The sequence below is a fragment of the Erinaceus europaeus genome, chromosome 7 (genome assembly GCF_950295315.1).
Source record: "Erinaceus europaeus chromosome 7, mEriEur2.1, whole genome shotgun sequence".
In the NCBI taxonomy this organism is placed as follows: domain Eukaryota; kingdom Metazoa; phylum Chordata; class Mammalia; order Eulipotyphla; family Erinaceidae; genus Erinaceus; species Erinaceus europaeus.
In genome coordinates, this window is record NC_080168.1 from 128,913,205 (window position 1) to 128,937,028 (window position 23,824).

Sequence of the window (23,824 nt, forward strand, 5' to 3'; positions counted from 1 at the left end):
CTCACCTCTTATGAAACTTTCCCCCTGCTGGTGGGGACCAGGGGCTTGAACCCAGGGCCTTGCACACTGTAATGTGTGTGCCACTGCCCAGCCCCCAAAGCTTTTATTTATTTATTTTTCCAGGGTTTTTTTTTTTTGCCTCCAGGGTTATTGCTGGGGCTCAGTGCCAGCACAATGAATCCACTGCTCCTGGAAGCTATTTTTCCCCCTTTTGTTGCCCTTGTTGTTTATCATTGTAGTTATTATTGTTGTTGTTATTGCTGTCATTATTGTTGAATAGGACAGAGAGAAACCGAGAGAGAAGGGGAAGACAGAGGGGGAGAGAAAGACAGACACCTGCAGGCCTGCTTCACTACCTGTGAAGCGACTCCCCTGCAGGTGGGGAGCTGGGGGCTGGAATCAGGATCCTTATGCCAGTCCTTATGCTTCGTACCATCTGCGTTTAACCAACTGCATTATCACCGACCCCCCCCCAAAGCTTTTAAATGCACATATGCAAATGGATTTATTATGGAATCTTTCATCTCACTTGTTGGATTCAGATTAAGTAAACACATGCAAATAAATGACAAAGTAGTCTCTTTAAAAACAACCTCAGCAGTCAATAGAACTAGCAAATCTCCCACTGCTACCCTTCCCCTGACAGCTGTCCATAAAATGAGCACTGAAGTTTCTGAAGGAATCTTTGTGGGCTGGAGGAAACAGCATAGTGGTTCTCGCAAAGACTTTCATGTTTGAGGCTCTGAGGTCCCAGGTTCAGTCCCATACACCACCACGAGCCAGAGCTGAAGGAATCGTTCAGGGTTTTTTTTTTTTTTTTTTAAATTATTATCTTTATTTATTGGATAGAGACAGCCAGAAATCTAGAGGGAAAGGGGAAGTAGAGAGGGAGAGACAGAGAGACACCTGCAGCACTGCTTTACCACTTGTGAAGCTTCCACCTGCATGTAGAGACCGGGGACTTGAACCTGGGTCTTTTACACCCAGGTTCAAGGTGTATGTGTACTCAGCCAGTTGCACCACCACCTGGCCCAATTTTTTTTTCATTGTTGTTGTTATTGATGTCGTCGCTGTTGGATAGGACAGAGAGAAATGGAGAGAGGAGGGGAAGACAGGGGGAGAGAAAGACAGACACCTGCAGACCTGCTTCAGCACCTGTGAAGTGAGTCCCCTGCAGGTGGGGAGCCGGGGGCTCAAACCAGGATCCTTATGCCAGTCCCTGCGCTTTGCGCCACGTGCGCTTAACCCACTGCACTATCGCCCGACTCCTCTCCGATTTTTTAAAAAAAATTTAATTTATTTAACCAGAGCACTACTCAGCTCTGGCTCATGGTGGTGTGGGGGATTGAACCTAGGACATTGAAGCCTCAGGTATGACAGTCTCCTTGCAGAACCATTATGCTATCTACCCCTACCCTCTTTCTGCAATTTAAAAAGGACTTTAACATGGAAGTTGCTTCGTGTTTAACTTGTGCTTTAAGACATCCATCTCAAAGTCGAATATTTTATCAGCAAAACAGGTTTATTTGCGAATGGCCTGGCATCACAATTCTGCAAAAATGAACAAACCCAGAGCAGCCCAAGTGGGTGAAAAAGGAAGGGGCTCTGCTGAGTGAGTTCTTTCCAGAAGAGGCTTCTCATTGGCTGGGCTGTGGCACATCTCATGTCTCATTGGTGGACATGTTGCTGGGCAGAGTAGACCCTCCCTGGGCACAGTAAAACAAGTCACTTCCTGTCACGAGTGCCTGGGTCTTCTGCATCCCGTTGGGGCTTGCCCTGGGGAAGGGTGTATGCAAATGACAGCTAGTGATAAGGCCTCTGTCCTCCAGCTACAACCCTCCTGCTAGTTTCGGTTGAGGTTTCCTAACTTAATTCGCACAAGAAGGAAGTGGGTGAATATGGGTGGGTCTGTCAACAGCTCCTGATGGAAGGTTCCAGCAGGAGCCCCAGTTAGATGTGAGTGGTAGGGAATGCATGAAGACAATGGTGGTCTTGTCTCCAGGGATCCACATAACTTTCCAGAGTGGGGGGTTGAGAGGAGCCACCCAGCAATGACTGTTGTGCAATGCAGAATCTCTTAAGTCTACTCAAATGCAGGGGCCTTTGTTCAGTATGATCTAATATTAAATCAGCAGTGTGCAATCACAGGTGATAAGTCAGTGAAGTGTTTACAGAGGAGGTGGTTTGACTGGGTACCAGGCTGGCGCCCTGCATGCCTCTGACTTGAGCAGGACAGCACAATTAATGTGCTAAGGGTGAGGGTTTAGTAAGTTGAGAAAGTGCACGTTCAGGATATACTTCAAGGGTTCATTCTGCTTCCTTGCAGTTTGTCTGGAGTTAGCCCACCTGGCAGAGCACATAGCCTCCTGTGCCTGAGGCCCTGGGTTCCAACCCCAGCACTGCATGGGAACACTACATAGAATGATGGAGCTCCAAGGATGGTGGACCTGTGCTGTGGTGTCTTTTCTCTCTCCGTCTGTGTCTCTCCTGCTCTTCCTTGATAACTATAAAGACAAAAATTTAAAAAATAAAATGGACCAGGCAGACACCAATCACAGGGAGATGAGAAATCGTACCCATGTATCAACGACCATACTGTAATCCATGAACCCCCAAATAAAGAAAAATTAAAATGGGACCAAAGAGAGCACTCGGTGGTCTCAGACAGACACAGGCCCTGGGAAGGAAATGACAGAAGGAAGACAGTACTGCCACGAGAAACCAAATAGGACTAAAGTCCTGTGCTCTTATTAATCTGACAGGATTTGAAACAGAAAATTAAAGGGGGGGGTTTTAAATCATACAGCTGCTTGTACGTCTAAGTTATTTGAACAGCCAGACTCCAGGCCTTGTGTATGTCTAATGCCACTGGGTGGTCCCATTGGTCCAGTCTGGATTTAAGCTGTATTTGCATTGAACAGCTTATCTTCATTTCATATAAGTCTTTATTTTTTTTCTTTTTCCTAGAAAACAGTCATGGTTATGAGAAAGTTTAAATAGAAAAGTAGTGGTTTCTCAGTGTGGAAAATTGGAAATAAACTTAATAAACCACAAGACCAGTTTTAAAAAAAAAAAGCAAATCTTTGCCATCTGAAAGAGTCCCAAGCATCTGCTCAGAACTGTGTTATCAAAGAGAATGCAGTGACCGGAAGTGTATTGTTGGATGGTGAGAAAGAAGGATCCTGCAAAGCGTAGGCAGAGTCATTCATTCGCTGCGTGTGGCTGTGGTTGAGTGTTGGTGGATGCTAAGTTTATTTCCAATTTCTCGAACAAATACAGCTTAAATCCATTTAGTTTGTAAAGCCACATTGACTTCTACAAATTTCATGCTGATTTCTTCCAGCCACATATGAAGCTTCCTGAACCCCTTCTTGTACTTCCATCCTGCCCTTCCACACTGTCTACTAATTTTTTTTCAAATATTTTTTATATTTATTTCCCCTTTTGTTGGTTTTTATTGTTGTTGTAGTTATTATTGTTGTTGTTATTGATGTTGGCGTTGTTAGATAGGACAGAGAGAAATGGAGAGGAGGAGGAGAGAAAGACAGACACCTGCAGACCTGCTTCACCGCTTGTGAAGCGACTCCCTGCGGGTGGGGAGCCGGGGCCTCGAACCGGGATCCTTACTCCGGTCCTTGTGCTTGGTGCCACATGCACTTAACCCGCTGTGCTACCACCTGACTCCCCACTGTCTCCTTCTGAGAACAGAAATGACACTTGTTATTTTAACTTACTCGTATTAATGTGGTTGCCAGTCAAGTTTATTGGTCAGTATTATTTTGTGAATTTCCTATTTGTAGATTATCTGTATTAAAAAACATTTTCATATTTATTAATAGGTGTTCTTGATCTAATAAGATCATAACAACTGTCATTTAACTTTTGTTGCAAAGGACCAGGTCATTTATATTTCCGAAACTAAGCAGAATACAACGCATAGCGCTGAATTTACCCAGGGCTTTGAATTGGGAGGAGGAGTGGGGTCGAACATTATGATATTGTGATGTGGTGGTCACCAATGACCTTGAAATCTAGCTGGTTTTCTGTGTCAGTACTGCATTCCTTCTGTAATTTTCTTCTTGTTCATATGATGCAGCATTCTTTATGACATTGAGTGTGTGTGTGTGTGTGTGTGTGTGTGTGTGTGTGTGACACACATCCTCTAATTATCACGTGCTAACAAACCAAATATACTTCAAAAGAAAAAGCAAATGTGGTCAGCAGGAGGTGGACCCTAGTGTCATATAGACCAAAGCAAAGTGGAGTTCTGGTTTCTCTCTTTCTTACATATTTGTTTATGAAGCACAAATATTTTAAGTAAATAAATATAATAATAAGCTAGCCTGTCTCCAGGACACTCCACAGAGTGAGGCACAGCTACACGTGCCCATCGAAAATAGCAAGCTTGACTTCTAAAAGCTTGTCGGAGAAAGCAAGCAAATGTGTCCGTGATTGGCTTTCTTCTTAGAATGTGCTCAGAGAAGCTGTGGCATCGCACCTCACCTTTCCCTCCTTTCTTTTTTCATGGGGGTTGGCAGGAGACCAGATTCCGCTAGCGCGGCAGACCTGCTCAGGACTGAGGAGTGCAGCTCCAGTTTCTGCCCACCTTCCTTTTCAGCCTGTAGGTCTAAGTTCTCAAAGTTACTTGAATATTTGCATAACGCACATTGTCCTGCATTTGCTTAAGGGATTCTAAAGCAAATGATGATGTCTTTGGCTTTCAAACTTGCTCGGCACTAAAATCAATCACTGACCGCCTGAGGAGATGAATTAAATACATGAACGTGCCCCAGGATTAGGTCGGACTCTCACATAAAAGTTCAAATCAAAGCTACACATGCTATCCTGAGACTGTGCTGATTTCTGTAGCAGCTGTTTTCTGCCAACTCATGTGTCAGAACAGATTTACTTTTTGCCTGTTCTCAAGCTGTCGATAGTACTAATATTTATTTATATATAGTGCCTTTTCCTATATGCTAAGTACCAGGCTGTTTTCCATATCAAAGCTCATTCACTCCTCATCACAAGCCTATAAGGTTGAGATTGTGACTGTAACAGAGAAACCCTAACATTTTTTTTTTAATTTCTTTATTGGGGAATTAATGCTTTACATTTGACAGAAACCCTAACATTTTTACTGGCTTTGTAATCAAATAATTAAAACTTTCTGCAACCTTGCACCCCTTCTTTTCATCTGCAGAACTGTGATGGACTCCCTGTAAAACTGTGGTGGACTTCTCTTAAGAAAAACAAACTCTGGGCAGGGGAGACAGCATAATGGTTACACAAAAGACTTTCATGCCTGAGACTCTGAAGTACCAGGTTCAATTCCCAGTACCACAATAAGCCAGAGTTGAGCAGTGCTCTGACATCTCTCTCCTCTCTTTCTCTTATTAAAATAAAATTAGAAAATAAAATAAAAAAGCAAAGGCCAGGTGATGGCTGATGCTGTTGAGTGAACACTACCTTGTGCTTGGACTGGGGTTTGAGCCTCTGGCCACCATATGGGAACACATCTCTGTCTCTCCCTGAGAAAACAAACAAACAAACAAACAAATGATGGAGGAGGAAAGGGAGGGGTAAAAAAAAGAGAGAGTGGGGGTCGGACGGTAGCGCAGTAGGTTAAGCGCATATGGCACAAAACGCAAGGACCGGCTTAAGGACCCCCATTCAAACCCCCAGCTCCCCACCTGCAGGGGAGTCGCTTCACAGGTGGTGAAGCAGGTCTGCAGGTGTCTGTCTTTGCCTTAGAGTGTTTTCAAGCCCCTTCTTTCTCTGTCCAACTGTTCCTGTGATCTTTGATGGTGCTTTATCCAGCAAATAGTTCTCATCACAGGTAACTCATCTGCAGGTGTTTGGGAGGAGATTCAGAACCCTTAAGCCCCTTTCATCTTGCAGTTTTCCTGTGCCCTAGAGCCCAAAAGTCCTTCCTTCCAACCACAAAATGGAGGAGGAAAAAAAAAGTAAGATTAACTATCGGAACCTTTTGTGGTGATGCCTGAAAGCAGACTACCTCCACTGTTCACGTCACTTGCCGGAACTCAGCTACATAGTCTCATCGAACTGTAAGTGGTAAGAAATATAGTCTAGCTGTATTTCCAGGTTAAGGAGTAAATGGTTTTGGTGAACACTTATTAGGTTCTGCCACACACAGACAACATGTGTGTTCCCTCCCCAAAGGGGAAAACCCAGTGTTTCTTACACTTCTGTGTTCGGCTAAGAAACTAGAATTTCTGGGTAGCACGTGGCTTTTTCCATCAGGATGGGGTGTCTACCTTACTGTCCAGTGACCTCTCAGCTGAGTCCTATGCAGACCCACATTAAATGGTGGGGCAGGGTAGGGTTGAGTGCTAAACATGCCCACGTGGAGAAGGAGAGGTTTCGGGTCTCTCTGGCAGGGTGGTCTCCAGGGGAAAGGTAACGGACTGGTTCTTTCTTGCTCACGACAGGGGTGACACGAAGTAAAAGACACCAGGGAGCTCCTTTTATTAGCAAGGTGGACATCAGTTAAATAGAAAAACAAATGAAGGGAATATTACTGAAATATGGCAGAAATTATAGGTTTATTTGTTGGTATGCATGAGACCCCTTCTGTTTCATTTGGTTTAAATCCCCCCTGCTTAACACTATTCTATTTACATAACCACTTCATTCTATTTACATAACCGCTGTTAACAAGCACCACCCTCCCTCCAGGGCATTGGTTCAATCTGCACTGTTTCATAATATGTTTTTGCTCCACCCCCTCTCCTTGTCACACCCTGATCCTCTCCTTGTCACACTCTGATTGTCACCAGTCACTTTTCTCTCCACCCTCTCTATGTCACATCCTGTTTCCACCCTACTTGGCAAGTATATATAAAGACAGCATTGTGAGTTTTACAGTACTTGAGTTTAGCTTAGCTCGTCTTAGAATGTGCTGCATCCTGCATGAATAAAGAGATACTGCCTACAGCTCAACCATGAGTCCCTGGTCGTCTGTTACCTGCCTGTGAAGCTAGCCCGGTGAAAACAACATAACCCATCGAAAACAACATTTCTTAACGGTCAGTATTCCCCTAAGGTAGGGGGCTGGTATGATAGGAATTGATGAGATACAAGACAGTTCTTCTTCTAGCGTTTGCCCTTCTTCCGTAGCCAGTCAACAGAGTCAGGTTGAGACAAGACAGTTATTCTCCATGACGCAAGCAACTTAATTATCCAAAGGTATTTGAGAGAAGCATAGGGGTTAAACCAGAAGGATGAGACAGAGAGAAGATGGATATCAAAGGACCATGTAGTTTGGAATTTCTCTTGTCTGGGGTCTGAGGTGTGTGATGAAGTGTGTGATAAGGTGTGTTCTTCTGTGATCAGAAGGTGACTTTGAATAAGTGAATCTGTGGCCATGTGGCCTGCAGTTAATGGAGGGAAGTACTGGGGTTTCTGTGGGCCTGAGAGTCAAGAAGGAAAGAACCAAGTCTGAGTTTCCCCCCTTATGCTCACCTCAGTTGAGAGAGACTTACCAAGAGGTTATCTTCTCAGACCTCCATCCAAAGATGGGGGTGGTTCTCCCTAAGCTCTCTCAGGCTTACACATAGTCCCAACAGGGAGGGTTAGAAACAAGGCAGTGTGGATTCTTGGCAATGGGAGAGCCCATTAGAGAGGCACAGAGTGGTGACTGCCAGGCTAGCTTCGCGGGCGGGAGACAGACGACCAGAGACTCATGGCTGAGCTGTACGCAGTATCTCTTTATTCATGTGGAACACAGCGCAATCTAAGCTAAGCTATCCCTAATCACAATCCTGTCCTTATATATATACACTTGCCAAGTAGGGTGGAAACAGGATGTGACGTAGAGAGGGTGGAGCGAAAAAAAGACTGGTTCAAATTAGGGTGTACTAGGAGAAGGGACGGAGCAAAAAGACATTATGAACCAGCGGGATTAAATCAGTGCCCTGCAGGCAGGGTAGTGCTTAGTTAACAGTGGTTATGTAAATAGAATACAGTGTTAAGCAGGGGGGATTAAACCAGTGAAACAGAAGGGGTCTTAGAAGCAGAATTAGAAGCATACCAACAGGTGACCCTACCTTGGAAGTTGTCATTAAGTTCCTTGGCTGGACTTTTATTTCATCAGAGCACTGAACAGTTCTGACTTGTGGTGGTGTGGGGGACTGAACTTGGGACTTCAGAACCGCAAGCATGGAAGTTGTTTGCATAACACCAAATCAGAAGAAGAAAAGATATCGAAATCAGTCCCCTTCACCATAGCAGCAAAAACAATAAAATATTTGGGAATAAAGTTAACAAAGGAAATGAAGGACTTATACACTGAAAACTATGAATCACTTTTTAAGGAAATAGAGATATAAAGAAATGGAAAGACATCCCATGCTCATGGATTGGAATGACTGACATCATTAAAATGACTATCCAGTCCAGAGCCATATACAGATTTAATGCCATCTTCATCGGGGTTCCAATGAACTGCTTTAAAGTAATAGAACAAAAGCTTCATAAATTTATCTGGAACCATCCTGAGTTCTCTGGGCAGGTGACCTCAGCACTGTGTCCCAGAACCTCACCTTTCCAGAGCCCTGCCCCACTAGGGAAAGATAGAAACAGGCTGGGGGTGTAGATCAGCCTATCAATACCCATGTCCAGTAGAGAAGAAATTACTGAAGTCAGAACTCCCAACTTTGGCACTCAAAAAGAATTTTGTTCCATTCTCTCAGAGGGATAAAGAATAAGGAACCTTTTAATGGAGGGGTTGAACACAGAACTCTGGTGGTGGGAACTATAAGGAATTATACCCCTGTTATCTTATAACCTTGTTAATTGTTATTAAATCACTAATTAAAAAATAAAAAAAAATAATCTGGAACCAAAAAAATCCCCAGGATTGCCAAGGCAATCTTAGAAAAAAAGAATAAGACTGGAGTTATTACTACAGAGCTACAGTTTCTTCTTCTTCTAGCGTTTGCCCTTCTTCCGTAGCCAGTCAACAGCGTCAGGTTGAAAGCTGTCAGGAGCTGCTTGTTGCTGGCTTTGAAAGTGACTGGGATCCATGTGGATTCAGTCGGCTAGGAAGGATCGTCAGTTTCCCCAATGAATGGGTACTCACGGGATGCACCACGAGAAGGTCGATCCAATGCATCCCACAGTAATCAAAAGTATCTAGTACTGGAATCAAAATAGACACAGACAAGTGGAAAAAATTGAAGATTCAGAAATAAGTTCCCACATTTACAATCAACTAATTTTTAAAAAATTATTTCTTTATTGGGGAATTAATATTTTACATTCTGTTGTTTTAATCGGGCTGGCTTCACAGGCGGGTAACAGAGACGACCAGAGACACGCGGCTGGGCCGGGAAGCTATATTTCTTTATTCATGAACAACGATTCATAAACTAACCCAAACTAATACCAAACAGAACTCTCCTGCATCCTTCTCACATGGCGGCGCCAAGAAGTCTCGAATTCTGTCGGGGTTCTTTGGGGCGGGGACAAGTGGGCCCGTGAAACTAGCAAGACTAAACCAATTTTCCTGGCAGGGGGAGAGAGAGCTAGACCAAACCAATGTAAAGCATACAACAACATTCAACAGTAAATACAATAGTTTGTACATGCATAACATTCCCCAGTTTCCCATTTAACAAAACAACCCCCACTATGTCATTTATCATCCTTCATGGACCTGTATTATCCCCACCCACCCACCCCAGAGTCTTTAACTTTGGTGCGATATGCTAATTACAATTCAGGTTCTACTTGTGTTTTCGTTTCTGATCTTGTTTTTCAACTTCTGCCTGAGAGTGAGATCATCCCATATTCATCCTTCTGTTTCTGACTTATTTCACTTAACATGAATTTTTCAAGGTCCATCCAAGATCGGCTGAAAATTGTGAAGTCACCATTTTTTACAGCTGAGTAGTATTCCATTGTGTATATATACCACAACTTGCTCAGCCACTCATCTGTTGTTGGACACCTGGGTTTCTTCCAGGTTTTGGCTATTACAAATTGTGCTGCCAAGAACATATGTGTACACAGATCTATTTGGATGGATGTGTTGGGTTCCTTAGGATACATCCCCAGGAGAGGAATTGCAGGATTATAGGGTAGGTCCATTTCTAGCCTTTGGAGAGTTCTCCAGACTGTTCTCCACAGAGGTTGGACCAATTGACATTCCCACCAGCAAATGCAGGAGGGTTCCTTTGACCCCACACCCTCTCCAGCATTTGCTGCTGTTACCTTTTCTGATGTATGACATTCTCACAGGAGTGAAGTGGTATCTCATTGTTGTCTTGATTTGCATTTCTCTGACAATCAGAGACTTGGAGCATTTTTTCATGTGTTTCTCAGCCTTTTGGATCTCTTCTGTGGTGAATATTCTGTCCATGTCCTCCCCCCATTTTTGGATGGGGTAATTTGTTGTCTTGTTGTTGAGTCTGGCAAGCTGTTTATATATGTTGTTATTAAACTCTTATCTGATGTATGGCATGTAAAGATCTTCGCCCATTCTGTGAGGGGTCTCTTGGTTTGGGTAGTGGTTTCTTTTGCTGTGAAGAAGCTTTTTTAATTTGATATAGTCCCATAAGTTTATACTTGCCTTAGTCTTCTTTGTAATTTGATTCATTTCATTGAAAATGTCTTTAAAATTTATGCGGAAAAGAGTTCTGCCGATATTTTCCTCTAAGTATCTGATAGTTTGTGGTCTAACATCCAAGTCCTTGATCCACTTGGAATTTACTTTTGTATTTGGTGAAATACAGTGGTTCTGTTTCATTCTTCTTCATGTTTCAACCCATTGTTTCCAACACCATTTGTTGAAGAGATTCTGCTTTCCCCATTTAATAGTCTGGGCTCCTTTGTCAAAGATTAGGTGTCCATAGGTGTGGGGCCTCATTTCTGGGCTTTCAGTTCTATTCCACTGGTCAGTGTGTCTATTCATGTTCCAGTACCAAGCAGTTTTGATGACAATGGCCCTATAATACAGTTTGAAATCTGGGAGTGTGATGCCTCCGGTTCTGTTCTTTTTTCTCAAGATTGTTTTGGCAATTCTAGGTCTTTTCTGGTCCCAGATAAACATTTGTAGCATTTGTTCTATTCTCCTAAAAAATGTGCTTGGGATCTTGATGGGGTTGGCAGGTGCAAAATGGTCTAACCATTGTGGAGAGCAATTTGGAGACTTATTAAGTCACTAGGAATGGACCTATCCTAAGACCTAGAAATTTGACTCCTGGGCATTTACCCAAAGGAGACAGAAACACCTACTGGAAGAGATATGTGTATGCCTATATTCATGGCAGCACAGTTTGTAATTGCCAGCTCAGATGTCCAATATCAGATGAGTGGCTAAACAAATTGTAGTATATATACACACAATGGAATATTACTCAGCTGTTTAAAACGAAGTTGTCTCCTTTGCATCCTTTTGGATGAAACTCAAGGACATCATGTTGAGTGAGATAACTCAAACAGAGAAGGACAAATGCCAAATGATTACAGTTATTAGTGGGACTTAATAAAGTGGGGAGGGGGAGGGAGATCACAAAGTGAAACATGGACAGGACATGGTGTATTGCACCAAAGCAAATGACTCTGGAGAGGAGAGGAAGGGAGGAGAGGAAGAATATTTGGGGGGAATGTGCCTTGGACCTCTGCTTCCCTAGAGCCCTTCCCCACCAGGGAAAGAGAGAGACAAGATGGGAGTATGAATCAACCTGCCAACACCCATGATCAGTGGGGAAGCAATTACAGAAGCCAGACTTTTCACGTTCTGCATTCCACAATGAACTTGGGTTCATACTCCCAGAGGGCTAAAGAATAGGCAAGGTATCAGGGGAGGGGATGGGAAATGGAGGTCTGGTTGTGGGAATTGTGCAAAGCTGTACCCCTCTTATCCTATGGTTTTGTCAGTGTTTCCTTATTATAAATAAAAAATTTAAAAATAAAAAAAGAAAATTTTGGGGGGCCTGGTAGATAATGAAATTATATGCATATGTTAGTGACTTCACTGTAAACTCCCTCAATAAAAAAAATTAAATAAAATACAGCAAAGAAAGAAAGAAAGTTGTTTGAATACCCATTGTGCTTTCTCCTATGTTCTGCTGGAGCCTTCTGCTGCACCCTGGGTTTTCTCTCTGGGTGGTCTTTATCTTCTGATCCCTGCAATCCTTCCTGCACCCTTGGAGTTTCTTCCTTGACTGTTAGAACCCACAACCATCTGTGAGCCTCCGAGCGGGGTGCCGAGGAGTCTTTTTTGTGAAGGTTGTTGTACACCTTCAGTTCTTCTAACATGGTTCAGAATGGATTTGGGATCTGGAACACATGCAGGACCCCTGAGTTGCCTCCTGGCCCTTTTTCGTTTTTTTGTTGAGAGAGGAACGTCACCGGAGAGAGAAGAGACCAGGAACTCGTAGCGGAGTGGGAACGCAAATCTTTATTGATGCGGACATCCCAGAGTTAGATGTGAGCATAGCGGGTTTAGGCCACGTGGAGCTAACTAAATGGCCACCTCCCACTATGCATGCCAGCTCTTCTCCAGGTTGGGACATGGAAAAGAAAGAGAGAGAGAGAGAGAGAGAGAGGAAAGAAGAAAGAGCGAAAACAGAAGTGACTTTTATAGGAGAATTCCAGAAGTCGGGACGGAACTGGCTAGGGAAGAGGATGGAGAAAAGAAAAAGACATTCTGGGAAGGCAGAAAGCTGGAAGGATTAGCAATACTCTGAGGGGATAACGTGGTGGGGATATGAAAATAATACTTGCATGGAAATATAGTGGTTTGTGGGCCCTGCCAATGTTCAACCACATCTGCACAATATCCCAACATGGGGGAAGTGGTGGAGAAGAGATGTGTCATCCCTGCTGCATCACCCATGGAGCTCCCCGGTGCCATCCTTGGTGCTTCCGTGTGGCACCAGAGTTCCCACCCAGGGCCTCAAGCATGGTCGGGTGCAGGCCTTCCCAGGTGAGCTATCTCCCTGCTGCACTTCTTCAGAGACGTACTTGTGTATGTTTGGAGACTCAGGGTGGGTTGAAGGTTTTAAATTCAGGCTCTCACACACACACACACACACACACACACACACACACACACACACACACACACACATTATAATCCCCTAAAAAGTTAGAGGGCTTTAATGTTGACTTCTCAACAATTCCATGAGCAAAAGTTCATATCCAAGGCATTATCCACGGCTACCCCCCCCACACACATAGTTTTCAAACATAATTTGTTGATTTCCTCCTGACTCGGGCATCTCATCTTTCGAGCTAACAGCAACTCTCTTGAGACATCTGAAGTCACAGACACCGATGGAAAGGGCCCGTATTTACTTGGATCTTTGTGAATTAGCCTGAGTCAGAAGGGGTCTTGGTCACTCAAAATAACACTGTGTAACTCCTTGAGGGGCCAGAGGTAACTAGCTTTCATAGAGCCAGGCTAGCATGGGGTTGCCTCTTCCCGGGTGCACGCTCTCTGGGTTGGAGAGAACTCGACCGGAGCCAGCCTGGGCTGCTACTTACTTAGTGACGCAGGGGAGAGAGTCTTGAACTCGTGGCGCGAGGTAATGCAATGTCTTTATTGATTAGAGAGACAACGCTTTTATAGGATAGAACCGGAAATGACAAGTCGGAAATGGAAATGGCTAGGAAAGGGGGGTGGAGAAAGGCAAAATCGGGCTGGGAAGGTAGAAACTTCCTTAGCAATTGTTGCAAGGGTTTTAACTGGTGGTATTAATGCTACCCTGCAGGCAGGAAGGGTCTCAAAGAAGATAGGTCAAAGGAATGGAATGGGTGGGGATCCTTCAGGCAAAACAATGATTATGTAGATAGGCCATAGTGTCAGGAATGCAGGGTGGAGCAGGGGGAGCTGGCTTCATGCCTGACACATACTCCTTGAGAACTGTGTTTCTGGACTCTCTAGCCCCTTGTACGTCTGTTTGCAAGCTAGCTAGTCTTTTCTCAGGTTCTCTCTTTCCCAGAAAACCTTGCTAAGAGCAATTCTTCAAGGAACTGCTCTCTTACCTATGGGCCTCCGTAGTCTCAGTCACCACACCATGTCCGTGTCCTGGGAAGAGCCTACAGGCTTTACTACTGTCTGTCAACCCTCCCACTGTTGCTTAGAGGAAGCAGTTTATTATTCTAAAGATCTATCTAATTTAATCAATTAACTAACAAACTTATTTTTGCCACTAGCGTTTCATTGGGGTTTCACATCTGAGTGATTCTAGCACTTCCAGCATATTTTTCCCCTTCCAGATAGAAAGAGAGGGAGAGAGGGGAGGAAGTAACGTGGGGCGAGGGGGAGACACCATTGTTCCTCGGCTTAGCTGGTGCTTTGTTTACATTCCACATATGAGTGAAACTGTCCAGTGATTGTGCTTTGGTTATTGTACTCTTAAGCACTATTCTTCTTCTAGCGTTTGCCCTTCTTCCGTAGCCAGTCAGCAGCGTCAGGTTGAGCCTGATGTCAAGTTTCGAGACCTCCTTTGAATCTGGAGAGGTGGCAGTCGTTGACTATGTGGGTCAGAGTCTGTCTGGAGCCGCAGGGGCAGTTCGGGTCGTCTCTGGCTCCCCAGCGATGGAACATAGCGGCGCACCGGCCATGGCCTGTTCGATAGCGATTGAGGAGGGCCCGGTCATAACGTGCTAGGTCAAAGCCGGGTTGACGCTTGCAGGGGTCTGTGATGAGGGGTTTGTTCTTGACCTCAGCTGACTGCCAACTCTGTTTCCAAGAGACTGGAACAGAGAAGTTCAGTGTAGGCGTAGGGGACCAGATTGGGTGACGAGACGTCAAGTGTTGGACAGGGTGGGCGAAGATCTCCGTGTATATTGGCAGGTCCGGTCGAGCGTAGACGTGGGAAATGAACTTAGATGATGCCGCATCCCGACGAATATCTGGCGGGGCGATGTTGCTAAGAACTGGCAGCCATGGAACCGGGGTGGAACGGATGGTTCCAGAAATGATCCTCATGGAGGAATATAATTTGGAATCGACCAAGTGGACATGGGGGCTACGGAACCATCCTGGGGCACAGTATTCTGCAGTGGAATAGCATAATGCCAGAGAGGATGATCGTAGTGTGGAAGCGCTCGCGCCCCATGAGGAGCTGGCCAGTCTTGCAATGATGTTATTCCTCGCGCCCACCTTTGCTGCAGTTTTTATAAGCACTATGAAACAAAGCAGGTGATGTGGCTTCAGGATACATGGGATGCATTCACCTAGTAGTGACCAAGAATGGTCATGAAGCATATTTTACTTTAATGCCTTATTTACTCACTTATTGGCTAGAGATGGATAAAAGTTGAGAGAATAGGGGAATAGAGAGAGAAAGAGAGAGAGAGACACTGACCTGTAGCACTACTTCACTGCTCATGATACTTGCACCCTGCAGTGTGGGGACCAGGGGCTTGAACCAGGGTCCCTGTGCCTTGCACCATGCATGCTTTACTGGGTGCATCACTACCTGGCCTCTTGAAGCATCTTTCTGATAACACTTTTTGGGACCCAAGTGGTGGCGCAGCGGGTTAAGCGCACTGGCGCAAAGCACAAAGACCGACTTAAGGATCCCGGTTCGAGCCCCCGGCTCCCCACCTGCGCGGGGGGGGGGGGTCACTTCACAGGTGGTGAAGCAGGTCTGCAGGTGCCTGTCTTTCTCTCCCCCTCTCTGTCTTCCTCTCCTCTCTCAATTTCTATCTGTCCTATCCAAAAACAATGACAGCATTAATAACAACAACGATGATAAACAACAAGGGCAACAAAAGAGGAAAAAATAAAAAATAAAGTTTCTTAAAAAAGAAAAAAGAACACTTTTCAACAAAGGGGTTGAACCAATAAGCTATTGGAAAGAAGAGTTTTACATTCTTTTTGAAATTTTTTTTCTTATTATATTTATTTTTTGGATAGAGACAGCCAGAAATTGAGAGGGGAGGGGAAGACAGAGAGGTAGAGAGACAGAGGGATACCTGCAGCCCTGCTTCACTGCTCATGAAGCTTTCCCCCTGCAGTGGGGACCAAGGGGTTTGAACCTGGGACCTTTCACACTATAACGCTTTCGCTCAACCAGGTGCACCACCACCTAGCCCCCGATTATTCCATTCTGAGCACCTAGCACAAACAAAGGCTTGAAGACAGGGGTGGACTTCATATTTGGGAGGTGTAGGAAGAAGTATCCAGGAAGTCAAACCTTTTTAAATTCCATCTAGCTCACTGTCTGTGGTATCTGAAACCACACCTGCCCTCTGGGGATTGGCGATTGGTTGGTTTCCCCTTCCTGCCACACCTGAGAGCTGGGGGCAGGTCGGGAGACTCCAGTAAGGCAAGACAATCCCAGTTCCTATTTCCAGATAGCCTGTCCATACCATGGCTCTTCTACCTTCCTCTACCCCTGATGGTCTATCTTTCCCAACTCATTTTGGTCTTCTGATTCCTCTTGGCTGAAGAAGGCTAAGTCCCCAAGGCATTCACACATTCCCGGTTAGGGAAGACCTGCATATTTTCAGTCTACCTCTGCTCCTCCCTTGTTCTCTCCCTTTCCTTGCTGCTGACTGACTCCACACCTCTCTGCACTCCTCCATTCAGGTCTGGATAGAAATGGGATGTTAGGGGCCGGGCAGTATTGTGTAAGGACCTCCATAAGGATTCCAGTTCCAGCCCCCGGCTCCCCACATGCAGGGGAGTCGCTTCACAGGCGGTGAAGCAGGTCTGCAGGTGTCTGTCTGTCTTTCCCCCTGTCTGTCTCCCCCTCCTCTCTCCATTTCTCTCTATCCTATCCAACAAGGACAGCAATAACAACAATTATAAACAAAAGGGCAACAAAAGGGAAAATATAGCCTCGAGGAACAGTGGATTCCTAGTGCAGGCACTCAGCCCCAGCAATAACCCTGGAGACAAAAAAAAAAGGAAATGAGATGTTGTAGAAGTGAAGTTTTCCCTAGGGACTGGTTCCTCTCCTCATTCCTCTAGTTGTGAAAACTCTTGAAAGCAAGAACCTTATGGGATCTTCACACACACACACACACGCACACACGCACACACACACACACACACACACACGCACACATGCACACACACACACGCACACACGCACACACACACACACACGCACACACGCACACTTAAAAAAATCATGAACTTGTTCATGTTTTAGTCATGATAATATGACTTTTGATGAACTAATTCGAGACTCAGGATTTTCTTTTTTTTTCTTTAATTTGTTACTAGTGGTTTAATAATGACTAACAAGATTGTACCTGACTGCCTGGACTTTTCTCCTGAGTCTCCTGGGGACTGTGGTAGCTGTGGGCCCTCTGTTCCAGCCTCAGTGAATGCTCTGCACAGGCTAGTTGCTTGACTTCTTAGAGGACTGCGGCGTGCTGAGCCTCCTGGGGTCTGGTGTCCCCATAGTTGTCGGGACTGCCATCAGCTTGAAAAGGACCCCAGTCTAGTGGCCAAACACACCCACAGCCTATGGGAGTTTCTTTTAGTTATTTATTAGAGATGTAATATTGATTTACCAAATTACAAGTCAACAGGGGTGTAATTCTACACCATTCCCACCAGCAGACTTCTGAATGCCCACTCCCTCTATTGGAAGCTACAGCAGTTTTCCTAAGGCCACATATATGGGTTAACTATCATTTCTACAACTATCTGTCTGTATTTGTATATAGTTGCCTCCTTTTGTTTTTTTTTTTTTAAAGGTCCTGTCTTTTTTTCCTTTCTAAGCTATACATAATCCTGTTACTACATTCAAATCTCTCACTTTTTCCTCTTCTCTCTGTGGGTCCTGATGGAGCTGGAGTTCAGAGCCCTCTTATCCTCTTCCTCCTATCACTTCTCCCCCTACTCCCAGTGGATCACAATTGTTTTTGGGGTGCAGAAGGTAGGAGGCTTCTGTAATTGCTTCTCTACTGGATATGAGCATTCAGCCTATCTAGGGTGGGGGCTGGCAAAATAGCCACTTGGATAGGAGAGAGAGAAAGAGAGAGAGAGAGAGAATGAACAGCACTGCAGCTTCCTTTAAATGCAGTGGGGACTGAGACTGAGCCTGGACCATGTGCGCGGCAAAGCAGCACACTGTCCAAGTGGCTATTTTTGACAGCCTCAGTCTTTAGTTCATTTCACAGCACTGCCTTAAAAAATATATCACAGAAGCCAGACCTTCCACCTTCTATACCCCATAATATTCCTGGGCCCATGCACCCAGAGGGATAAAGAACAGAAAAGCTTCCAATGGAGGGGATGGGATGCAGAACTCTGGTGGTGGGAATTATGTGGAATTGTACCCCTGTTATCCTACAGTCTTGCCAATCATTATTAAATCAATTTTAAAAAATGGCTTGTCATGCAGCAAGAGTTAAATTATAGGTCTGTAGACAATACAATTCTAGGTCTATAGAAAATCGTATTTGGGACTAGTCGGTCTAAGATAATGTTATTCAGAAAATCGTATCTGGGACTAGTTGAGATAATGTTATTCAGAAAATCGTATCTGGGACTAGTCGGTCTAAGATAATGTTATTCAGAAAATCGTATCTGGGACTAGTCGGTCTAAGATAATGTTATTCAGAAAATTGTGTGTGGGACTAGTCGGTCAAAGATAATGTTATTCAGAAAATCGTATCTGGGACTATTCGGTCTAAGGTAATGTTATTCAGAAAATCGTATCTGGGACTAGTCGGTCTAAGGTAATGTTATTCAGAAAATCGTATCTGGGACTAGTCGGTCTAAGGTAATGTTATTCAGACTTTGCTTCTTTACTATAAGAGTGAGACAGAGTTAATGCTCATCCCTATGAAAGAATCATATTCTCCATCTCACTGCTAACAGGTTTGGCCATGTGACTTGCTTTGACTAGTAAAACATGAACCAAAATGAAGTACTTAGAATTGTAAGAGCTGTGGAGGGTGGGGAAGATAGCACGGTGTTTATGCAAAAAGACTTTCAAGTTTGTGACTTCTCAGTCTCAGGTTCAATCCCTTGTGTCCCCATAAACCAGACTTGAGCGGCGCTCTAGTATCTGTGTATCTGCCATCCATCCATCTGTCCGTCATCTCCCTTTCAGTCACAGACATCATGGCTTCACTTTCTTTCCTTCTTTACATATATTTTTTATTTAAAAAATCTACAGTCAAAGCACACCGTTGATTCCCCTAGGTTTTAATCCTAAAGGCTAGCTCACACACCCGACGCTGCTTTAAGAGCTTTGTGCGTATCCAGCCATTTTCCCAACAACCCAGTTCAATAGCTACTGTGATTTTTCCCCTCTGACAGATTCCGTCACTGAGTGAGACACCCGCCTCAACTAGGTGTAAACTGAGAGGATTCGGTTCTGGAACCAACACACTTAACTACATCAGTTACGTCTTCCCGAGCACGGTAGAATTCAGTAGCATGAGAAAAGCAACAAAGGTGGGGAAACTGAACTACAGTCCCAGTCTCAGGTCTGACTACCACATTTGGTGCGTGTTAGTGACTATTACGCCATTCAAGAGGTGGGACTGGCAGAGAGAAACAGAACCGTCTGGGGCGCCGAGAAATATGCCTGTGCTTCTACTCAGGAGAGAAGAGCACATGTGAGAACCTGAAGGGAAAGTCAGATGCCGCTAACCACCCACCTTCCCTCTCCCCTCCCACTCACCACTCGCCCCATCCCACCCTGTCGGGATGAGCCTCTGACCTTTCTTCTGTGTCTGATGACATGTTTGTACATGAACATACGTGCCGATGAGCCACAAGCCACACATGTATCACCATTAATAAATGGTAATGAAAAGGGAACAAGACAAGCAGGAGGGGGAGACACCAGCTGGTAAGCAACCTCCCTGCTTCAAGAGAGAAAGACACGCACATCAAGAGAGAACCGGCGCATTACTCTGGCAGATTCAGTGCCTCATGTTTGCAAGTCTGGTGCTCTGCCGCTGCACAACCTCCTGGCTTGGCTTTGTTTGTTTTAGAGATTGACTTATTTTGTGACCTGGGGGATGGTGCAAGGGAGAAAGTGTTGGACTCTCAAGCATGAGGTCTTGAGTTCGATCCCTGGCATCACATTAGCCAGAGTGGTGCTCTGTTTTTCTCGCCTCCTCTCCCCTCACATTAATAAGCAAATATTTATTAATTGCCACCAGGGTTGTCGCTGGGGCTTGGTGCCTGCATGATGAATCCACTGCTTCCAGTGACTGTTTTTTCCCCTTCCTCCTTTTTCCTCCTCTCTCTACGTATTGTTGGATAGAGATAGAGAAATTGAGCGGGGAGGGGAAGATAGAGGGAGAGAGACAGAGACACACCTACAGCCCTGCTTCACCACTAGTGAAGCTTTCCGCCTGCAGGTGGGGACCTGGGGCTTGAACCCGGGTCCTTGCGCACTGTAGTGTGTGCACTTAACCAGCTGTACCACCACCTGGCCCCTCCTCTTTCTATTTTGATAGGACAGATAGAAAGTGAGAGGGAGGGATAGAGAAGCATCAAGACAGAGAAACACACACAGCCCTCCTTCATCGATTATGAAGCTTCACTCCCTACAGGTAGGGACCTGGGGCTTGGACCCGGGGCTTGAACCTGAGTCCTCGCACATGGTAATGTGGGCATTCAACCAGGTGCGCCACTACCTGGTCCCCATAAGTCATTAAAAAAGAGCATCCTTGGGAGTCGGGCGGTAGCCCCATGGGATAGGCGCACGTGGCGCAAAGCGCAAGGGCCAGCATAAGGATCCCGGTTCGAGCCCCCGGTTCCCCATCTGCAGGGGAGTCGCTTCACAGGCGGTGAAGCAGGTCTGCAGGTATCTGTCTTTCTCTCCCCCCTCTGTCTTCCCCTCCTCTCTCCATTTCTCTCTGTCCTATCCAACAACGAACGACATCAATAACAACAACAACTACAACAACAATGAAAAACAACAAGGGCAACAAAAGGGAAAATAAATAAATAAAATAAAATTTTTTAAAAAAGAGCACCCTTCTGTCATATTCAGGGTTGCATCCAGGTCTCCCAAGAAATTCTCTACACACTGAGCCACCTTCCCAGCTCCTTTCTAGCTTCACATGGTGCCTCACAGGCAGATTAGCAAGGCAAACACAAGCTTCCAGGCTGGAACCAGACAGACTTTCCCAGGCATCAGTAGCCCTTCCTGTGGATTTGTTGTTTTGTGATTTAACAGGTGAAGTGACCAAGTTACTCTGCCCAGGTTCTCCCAGGGGCCTTGGATCCTGAGCTGATCCTTGCTTCTCAGTCTGCTGCCAGCATCCTGGACAGCTGCCTCGGTGCAGATGATCCCATGCAGTCTAGAGCAAGTGCTGGCTGGGGAGAGAGCAAAGCCAGTGGGACGTCTGGTGACAGCCAGCCATGGGAGGGAGAACCAGAGGCTGAGGTGCTGCCTCCACCCCTCTCCCTGCTCCTCACTCCCTGCACCCCGGGAGAGCCCCTCGTCACAGCTGTGAAGGTGTGCCTGGCTGCTGGCTTACTCTCCTGACTCCTCCAGCGGATGCCCAGTGTGCTCCTTAAGAGCAGGAAGTGAGCTGGGCAGATAGCACAGTAGTAAGACACAGGACTTACATGCAAGAAGTCCCAGGTTTGATCCCCAGCACCACCGATAGTCAGAGCTGAGTAGTATAAAAAAAGCTCTGGTATACAAACAAGGGGACAGGAAACAGGCTTGGTTATTCCGTCTGCTTCCTCTTTCAGTCCTGATTAGCTGGAGTGGTGCCTGGCATGGAGGGAGCAGTTGCTTCTGTGATGAATGAACAACATAAACGTAGAATGGGAGGTGCTGCTCCGTGCCTCAAAGGCAGGTTAGGAGACAGACGTTTCCGGTCCACTTTCCACAACAGCGCTGGAGGGAGAATGTAGATTCTGTTATTCCTCCCATTGTAGAGCTGAGGAAATTGGACAGTGAGAGGTGGGGGAACTTGTCCAAGGTCATGCAGATAAACGGTTGGCTGCTATCAAACCCAGGAAGCGGAGCTCAGGAGTTCCAATGCTTGATTCCCACCCAAGGCTACTTCTCTCATCCTCCTCTCCTGATCTGTGACCACAGTGACTGCTCTTAAGATTTCCCTCTAGGGGACCCCAGAGATGGTGCAGTGGATAAAGCACTGAACTCTCAGATATGGGGTTTGGATTGAATCCTGCTAGCACCTTATGTGCCGGGGTGATACTGTGGTTCTCTCCCTCTCTTTAATTAATCAGTATTGCTTTTTATTTCATATTATTTATTTTAATGAGAGATATACAAAGAGAAAGGAAGGAGAGAAAGAGAAAAATAAGACCACCTGAACTGCAACAAGACAGGACTAGAACTACTTTGGGAACCCACCAAATCACCAGAGCATCCAGAAACCACAACTCTGCCCAGACCTCCAGCTCTATCCAGTTAAGAAACTTCTCTAAAGAACAAAGAATATCAAAGATCACCTGAAAATTGCAACAAGATGATGAGACTGGGACATATTTGGGAACCCACCAAGTCACCATACCTTACTTAGACACAAGTCAGTCCAGGCAGGAGTGATTCGTGGACTGAAAAGGACTGAGAGAAGGACCTCACAACACACTATAATAATGGTTAAACCAAGGAGAAACACTGGAGAAATGAACCAGGACAAAAGTCCAACTAAAAGCCCCCCCAAAGGTAGAAACACAGAAGAATGAGATCAACATCCAAATGCTAGTTCTTGGAATTAGTCACAGGAGTGAGGAAAGAGTTTAAAATAATTGTTATCAGAAATGCAGAAACAACAAATGAGACTCTGGAAGAAGGCACTATCTCGAGGTAATTAGCTAAAAGCTGAAGTCGCTGAGCTAAGAGCACAACTAGCTGAACAAGCTAAAACAGTGTCAGAACAGGGCAACAAAGTAGATGAACTCCAGAAAACAACAGGAGAGGAGAGAGAATAGAATAAATGAGACAGAAAACAGAATTAGCAAGATCGAGGACAAATTAGAGAAAACTAAGGAAGAAGTAAGAGATCTCAAAAAGAGGTTAAGAGATACTGAAAGCAACAGTAGAGACATATGGGATGACTTCAAAAGAAATAATATACATTATAGGCCTACCAGAGGAAGAAAGAGAAGGAGAGGAAGAAAGCATTTTACAGGACATAATAGCTGAGAACTTTAGGGAAGTTTTGATGTCTGGACAACTTCAAAGACATAAAGCTTCAAGAAGCCCAGAGAGTCCCAAACAGATTAACCCAGACTTAAAGACACCAAGACACATCCTATTTAGAATGGAAAGGAATAAGGATAAAGATCCTGAAGGCTGCAAGAGAAAAACAAAGAGTCACCTACAGAGGAAAACCCATAAGATTAGCAGTGGACTTCTCCACACAAACACTACAGGCCAGAAGAGAATGGCAAGATATCTATCCAGTGCTCAATGAGAAAGGCTTTCAACCAAGAATACTGTATCCTTCTAGATTGTCATTCAGACTAGATGGAGGCATCAAAACCTTCTCAAACAAGCAACAGTTGAAATAATCAACTATCACCAAGCCTGCCCTGAAAGAAGTTCTGAAAGGTGTTCTATAAACATGCCATATATCACAACACTCTAAAAATCTATAATAATGGCATTTAAATATTTTTAATATATAGGGATGCAGAGGTCATATATGCTCCTAAGCTGAATATGGGCCCCAGATCAGATCAAATTGTTGGGGTTTACAGTCAACAATATTTATACACCGTTCCAATATTTGGGAGCTACTCTTTTCCCTGATACAACTTTCTGGTCCTTTTCCAGCCATGACATCATCTCCCCAGACAATAACTTGGATCCACCCTCACATCAGATGTCAGGCTCAGGAAAAAAAAAGCTAGTATAGTTATGGGCTCTTTGGA

General features: G+C 45.0%; 1 long non-coding RNA gene across 9 annotated transcripts in view; it reads left to right on the forward strand.

Annotated features, from left to right (window-relative positions):
• The window catches only part of LOC132539537 (uncharacterized), a 144,949-nt gene that overhangs the window by 37,730 nt on the left and 83,395 nt on the right, over nt 1-23,824 (forward strand). For 3 of the 9 annotated variants that reach the window (XR_009550891.1, XR_009550889.1, XR_009550886.1), the window contains one exon: nt 2,327-2,604. The exons of 3 other annotated variants lie outside the window; for them this stretch is intronic. This is a non-coding gene — a long non-coding RNA (uncharacterized LOC132539537). Of the gene's footprint in view, nt 1-2,326; nt 2,605-19,264; nt 19,463-23,824 lie in introns of those variants that run through there. 3 more of the 9 variants (XR_009550893.1, XR_009550892.1, XR_009550887.1) reach the window with 3 other exon arrangements.